The sequence below is a fragment of the Ostrinia furnacalis genome, unplaced genomic scaffold (assembly GCF_004193835.3).
Source record: "Ostrinia furnacalis isolate ACB-3 unplaced genomic scaffold, ASM419383v2 OfSCF7688, whole genome shotgun sequence".
Taxonomy (NCBI): domain Eukaryota; kingdom Metazoa; phylum Arthropoda; class Insecta; order Lepidoptera; family Crambidae; genus Ostrinia; species Ostrinia furnacalis.
Genome location: NW_021137927.1, coordinates 167,768 through 174,322, shown reverse-complemented (window position 1 = coordinate 174,322; position 6,555 = coordinate 167,768).

Here is a 6,555-nt window from a genome sequence, read left to right as displayed (position 1 = left end):
AGCTGTCTCATAAACTTTTATAGGTAGACTGTTGAAATTTTCACAGAATTTTTATTTCTGTTGTCGCTATAATAATTTTATTTCGAGTTACGGGGCTTGAAGGTCCTTTAAGCTCCGTGAATCGAGACACAATAGACAATTAATTATTACGTGTTCATATGCGACCGCTTGTGGATTGATGGGATGTTATAACGAGGGAAAATAAGCATGAATAAGCCAGTCTGATCGGTATTTTTCCACCTATCTTATACCTTCACTACTCCTTCAGTCAACGCTAACCAGAATAACAAGTGAAGGCAGAAAATGCGGGCTCTCACCAAATCACCACTTAATTTTAGCACCTTCGTTAATCAAGCAAGTTAACTGTTCTCCCCAGGCCGCGTTAATGCCAGCACAATAATTCACATTACCGCTGATGGCAGATTTCCCACAAAACATTACGCTCGAATTTTTGCTAAAGTAAAATTTGGCACGTTCCTCGCTGACACGGTTTTATTGCGCACAGTGAATATGTTGGATTTTGTTACACAGTACATTTGGTTTACTGCACAAACAGGTTTGGAGATATATCGCCGGTTTTATAATTTGTTTGTTTATTCAAATGAGGTTCGAAGAAAACTCTTTTATTTTTATCTTTCTCTCGCTCCTTATTCAAAGAATATTAAGAGGGCTTTAAACAGTTTAATGGAGAATATTAACAATTTAACAAACTACTACTGATTGCTCGGTACAAAATTGTTGAGCCATATTGGTCCTGATACTAGAGTAGAGCTCACAGTCGTTACAATTATTACAATACTATAAGTCTATGACATAGGTAATGAACAGGAAACAACTGCCTACATGAAGATTTAATGAAGGCTACTGACAACACCACTCTTGTAGCGGAGCTTTGGGCTGACACTGTGTAGGTTTGTTGTCGACACGACAAGAAGAAGAATGCACAGCAGAATTCACTTTCACTAATTCCATATTTTATAAGCATCATAAAAGCATCATTTAAAGCATCATCTTTTCCGTTATAACGATCCATATTACATACGAACACAATGTAGACATTTACTCGTATTTTTACTGACACAAAATTGGACACAAAATCTGGTATTTCAGAATGGACACTGGCCAGTGTTCTTCCTTAATGCTTGTTTGTTGTTATTTCGAAACATTTGTGGCATGCAACCGCTGTACCGTGCGATCTTAAAATAATTAATTAACGCGTACTTGTACAGTTTAAAAGTAATTTCCTCTGTGAACCGGCTATTCGTCGTCGAGCGTTGGGTCAGCGCGATAATTTATAGCCCAATCTCCTCTGATATTTAGGGAAGTTCCCTAGTGGGACATTAGTAGGAATGGCATCGAGAAACGTGCTATATTACCAAGATTTCCTGTGGACATTGGTTAAAAGATGTATAATGTTTATTTCGTTTTATTTCGAAACTTAAGGAACAATGGGTCCTAGAAGGCACTTAAGAATCGTGAATCGATTACGATCTAACAATACGAGTATACATACATGAAAAAGTAATTAGTGTCTTTACTAACAGTAAAATGTGGAATCGATAGGTAGTTTCAGACTACTTCGCAATAAATAAATGATTCTATGACGATAAAATTGATTTAATGATAAAATTCTAAACAATACAGATAGGAAAGTCTGAAATCCTTGACTGACTGACTCTACATAACATAAATACTCGAATGTCAAAACACATAAATAATATTTTCTCCATAAAAGATGCTGGCCGGTAAGAAACCCCAATCCTATCAATCGCTCAGCTGGAATGAGGTTTAAAAACAAATTCGTATCGGTATCGGGCAACCCTTTAGTAAATGACCCCGGGAGGAGGAATAGCGACCGATATGTTACCGGGATCATCGGAGTGAGTGGACTCTCGCGATAGGACGATAAATTATGAGCGTGCACGTGAAGTGTGGAAGTAGTGGACGTGAAAACCAACCGGTAGCGTCTAGAAGGTAAAAGAGACAATTCCCGACTCCATTCCTTGATTTTTCAAGAGCCATCATCCATCAGTACATAGGTACTTAAACTTATCGGGCCTTATTACAAAATAGTTACCACGACCACAGAATAATAATAAGTACTGCCACGACGAACTCTGGTTTAAAATAACATTTCCATACTAAATGTCAATTTAAACAAGGCCGCCAGGGTTCAAACTGAGACTAACTTTTTGTAATAAGGGGGATCAAGTCAACTCATTATCAATTAGGTCAAGGTTAGCTTAAGTACTAGCAAATAACCTAATCAGTGAAGAAAGATGTTTTTTATACACCTAAATGATAAAGTTTCACATTTCTGATGCAGCAAACGTCTCTCTTCGCTCGTATTCTTAATGAAGAGGATCATGACTCCATCCATGAAGTTCAAGTCATGGAAGTAATGTAAGCTTCACGGATAGTGTCTTCGTAACTGGTAAGTCACTATGTCAAACCAATTAGATTTTTCCAATCACTCATGAGTTTTCACAGGTTGTCACTATTTCGGCATGCTATTTAGACCAAAATGTTTAAGCTCCAGGGCTCCTGGATTTTCATTATGAATCTTATTCAGTGGAAACAGGTAGAGTTTGTGAAGTTAGAAAGAAATTCCAGAAGTTAGAAACATTATCAACTACCAAAACGAACTACTTTGTAAGAAACGAACTAGGTACTTGAGAAAACAATTGTTACAAAACCAGCCCTTACAATGTTTTTAAATAACAATGAACAGAAACTCAAAACGTTGTTGTATGTTTTCTCTTAGGTACATTATTTTAAGTTACTAAATGTTTTTTTCTTCTTTGCGACCTATTATGTTCAAGACAATGAGTTTTCTGGAAGTTTTAGGATACAAAAATTATAACAAACGCGTGTTTCTTGATGATAGGAGGTTGCAAAAGCACAGAAAGTTTATTAAGGATTAAAAAAACATGTTTCATTCGATGTTTTTATTATAAGTATAATTAAAATTTGTTAAGATGTCTCATAATTACGAGCGAACATTTTGCGAAGAAGCGCTACAACAAACTTAGTTACCTCTCTAGACCTACGGGTGGGTTAAAAATAATAATTGAAGCACCTATTAGAATCCTCGTGCAATACGATAATAAAGTTTTTCCATTTTTCCATTTTTCCATGAATCGTGTCCATTTTTCGTAGCTCCGCGACAACGGCCTCCCATTCATATACGGCATTAATCAAAAAGGTTACTTTTGTTGCAGATAACTTTGATCTTTCGTAACAACTTGTTCGATTGAACGGCTAAAATATTTGCTTGACAGCTCATACCTACTACGCTCCGTTGGGTAATCTCGAATTAGTAAAGTGTTGGAATAATATTTATAAAGAATTACAAAAATGTTAAAATAATTCGTTTACAGATGGCATTTTAGTTACATAAAGATGATACATTTTAGCGTACCTACACTATACGACACGATAGTTATGTACACTAAAATAACATTTTTGCTGAAAGATTTTCCAATTTACGAACCAGTGAGTGGGATTACTTAGGTAAACTTGTTAAAAAAGCTGATGAGAAAAAATCGCGCCTCTTTTGTATTTACTTGATTCTTAATACAATTCCAAATTTTTCATTACAAAGAATCAAAGTATATTTATGTTTTCGGCAATATTCTACGAAGACAAAGCTTCTGTAAGGTTGCTTCTATAATTATCTTGATTTTCCGAAATAAAAATTATATTACATTTTCCAGATAACTTGGGAATATGAAAATATGTGTTTTATATTATACACTTTGGATAGAAGAGTATCTAAAATCTAAAGTATCTCCATATTCAACGTAAAAGGAATCGGTAATCGTAAAGCGCAATCTACATACGGACTCAGTCTCTTTGTCATAGCAAAAACCTTTTAGCATAGCGCAGCATCAATATATTTCAGTTTCTGCAACTGCAGTGCTATTAGTTTCAGACCGTCGGGACCAGTGCATAAAGATCATATTTAAATGGCAAGAAGAATGTCAACACTTGAACATACTCCAAACCAGAGTTGGAAAAGAACAGCTAGTTCATCCGAGAAGTAGAAATGGGCTTAGGTTGATTTTTGTAAGTGACGGACCTACTGTAATAGAGAACTACGAGCCTCATCGTGACAGTTCATGTAGTAAAGTTTAAAATCTTAAATGGACCTGTTCCTTTTTGAACAACCATAACTTAATTTAGATATCTAAAACGTCAAAAAAGTGGCCAACTTTTTGCTCATTTACATGTTTTTTCTAGTGCCCTAAAAGGGCATCTGACTGAAATGATTTTACCTAGTAACTGGAACATTTTTGGTTATATCTGAGTGACATAAATGAGTAAGTGAAATAAATAAAACAGTGGGTGGTTGCATTTTTAAAATAATCGTAAATTATAAAATATCCAATATACATATTATTAAGGGTTTCATTGTAAGGTTCATTATTAAGAATGCAGTTTGTGGACGGGCTGTTCAACCCAGCTTCTGTCCAAACGCACTCGTGCAGGTTTGGCAACGAAACACGCGGATTCATTTCCTGCAGGCCCCATTGTGATTGGCAAAGCGACGATTAGGCGTTTGAGCGTGGAAACTGCGATTGTCACTTTTGCCGACCATACATTTTCGGGTTGCCACTTTTTAAAATTGCTCCGCGATTCCAAATCAGAGATCGGATTGGAGTGGAAATCTAAGGTGTAACAGTAACTGTTTAGTCAAGATCATGTCCAAAACATGCCAAATAAGAAGTGTGTCGTCAGATAAGTTTTGTTGATACTTAATAATGATCAGAGGACATTTCTCAGAAATAATGAAACCAATTAAGAAAATAGTAAGCCTACCTACTACTTTTTGAAATTAGTTGTGAAATGCAGATGGGTTGATTCCAATTTCAATTCATTCATTTCAGATTCGAAACTTTTTAGTTTTTTTTACACACAATTTATCAATTTAAAATATGTATGTAATTTATGTTTCAATAAATAAACTAAAATAACAGCCTACTCACATTTCCCTTTACATTGATTTTAAACCAGCAACTAAAATTATTACCATTTCCCTTCATCTATATATACAGGACGTTAAGTATATGGGTATATGAGCCGACACTAGCCCATGTTAACATGGTCATATGAATGGTATGGTGAAGTCAGAAATTGATATCTTCATTTTTATTATTTGATTTTTCATACAAATTGGATTTTGTAAAATTTATTTTGTATGATAATTAAAATATAAAATGACGATATCAAATTTCTGACTTCACCATACCATTTACATGCCCATGTTAACATGGGCTAGTGTCGGCTCATATACCCATTTACCTAACACCCTGTATAAAAATGAAACCCGTTTTCCGTTGTCACGACATAACTTGAAAACGGCTTGACCGATTTGGCTGTTTTTATTTGTAGTTTTCTAATACTCTGTACAAGGTTTTTACGGAAAAAAATATAAAGAAAATCTCTACGCTAAGGCGGTACGAAGTTCGCCGGGTCAGCTATAAATAATATAAATTTAAAATAGCAGCTCAATCTAAACAATTTATTACCTGCTTCAACTGTTTAACATAATTTGAGCGTATTAGGGTAGTTTGAACTGTCGCATATAGGGTTAATAGGATCGGTAAACTGTTATCAATAATAGTAACTATAATTCTACGCTATTAACTCTACTCTTACAATGTAGATGGGGGCGGTAGATACGCGGGTACCGACGAAGGCATATCAAGCTTGTCAGTAGCATCTTATCCATTAAAAAATATATTCCCACCTCTCGTTCCCACCACTGCAACTCCTGTGTAGCCAGGATCTACAGCTGACCGCCATAAAAACCCAACCGATGAAGGTCAAGTTTGTCCCGGGGGAAAATTAAACTGTCATTGGACCCGCAACGAAATTAATCAGAAAAACATAGGAGGAGTTCGAAATTAAGATTCGACTTCCCTCCATTGCAAAGCGGATGACAGGTGACAAATCAAGGTTCTTATCCATTTGTAATAGACGCTATTTTGCAATAAAACTGTATAGTGTGATGTGCTATGGCCTACCTACACAAATAAATATCATATCATAGTCACAAGGAGCCTACGATCTCTAAGGTACCTTTCTTTCAGTCACTGCCGGTATATTCTTGACATCGTCAGTTGAAATCAGTTGGCTAGAAGTGTAGGTAATTGTTAATAGCTATTTTTAGTGTCTTATAACTTTCGATTTAAGAATTCAGACATTAACTTGTAGTGTAAGGTTTTGAGAATTTTCAACTCTACGTTACAAAAAAAAATACATACAGTCTAACATATAACCTCCTCCTTTTTTGAAGTCGGTTAAAAATGGGGCTCCACGCGTGCAAAGCTGCGAGAAACAGTTTAGTTTTTACAAAAACAAATTCGTTGTTGAAAGTTTACTTAGTAAGAATATAATATTAAACATGATGCTACTGAGTTTTCAACCGACTTCAAAAAAAAGGAGGAGGTTCTCAATTCGACCCGTATGTTTTTTTTTTTTTTTTTCTATGTTTGTTACGCGATAACTCCGCCAATTATGAACCGATTTGAAAAAATCTTTTTTCGGCGT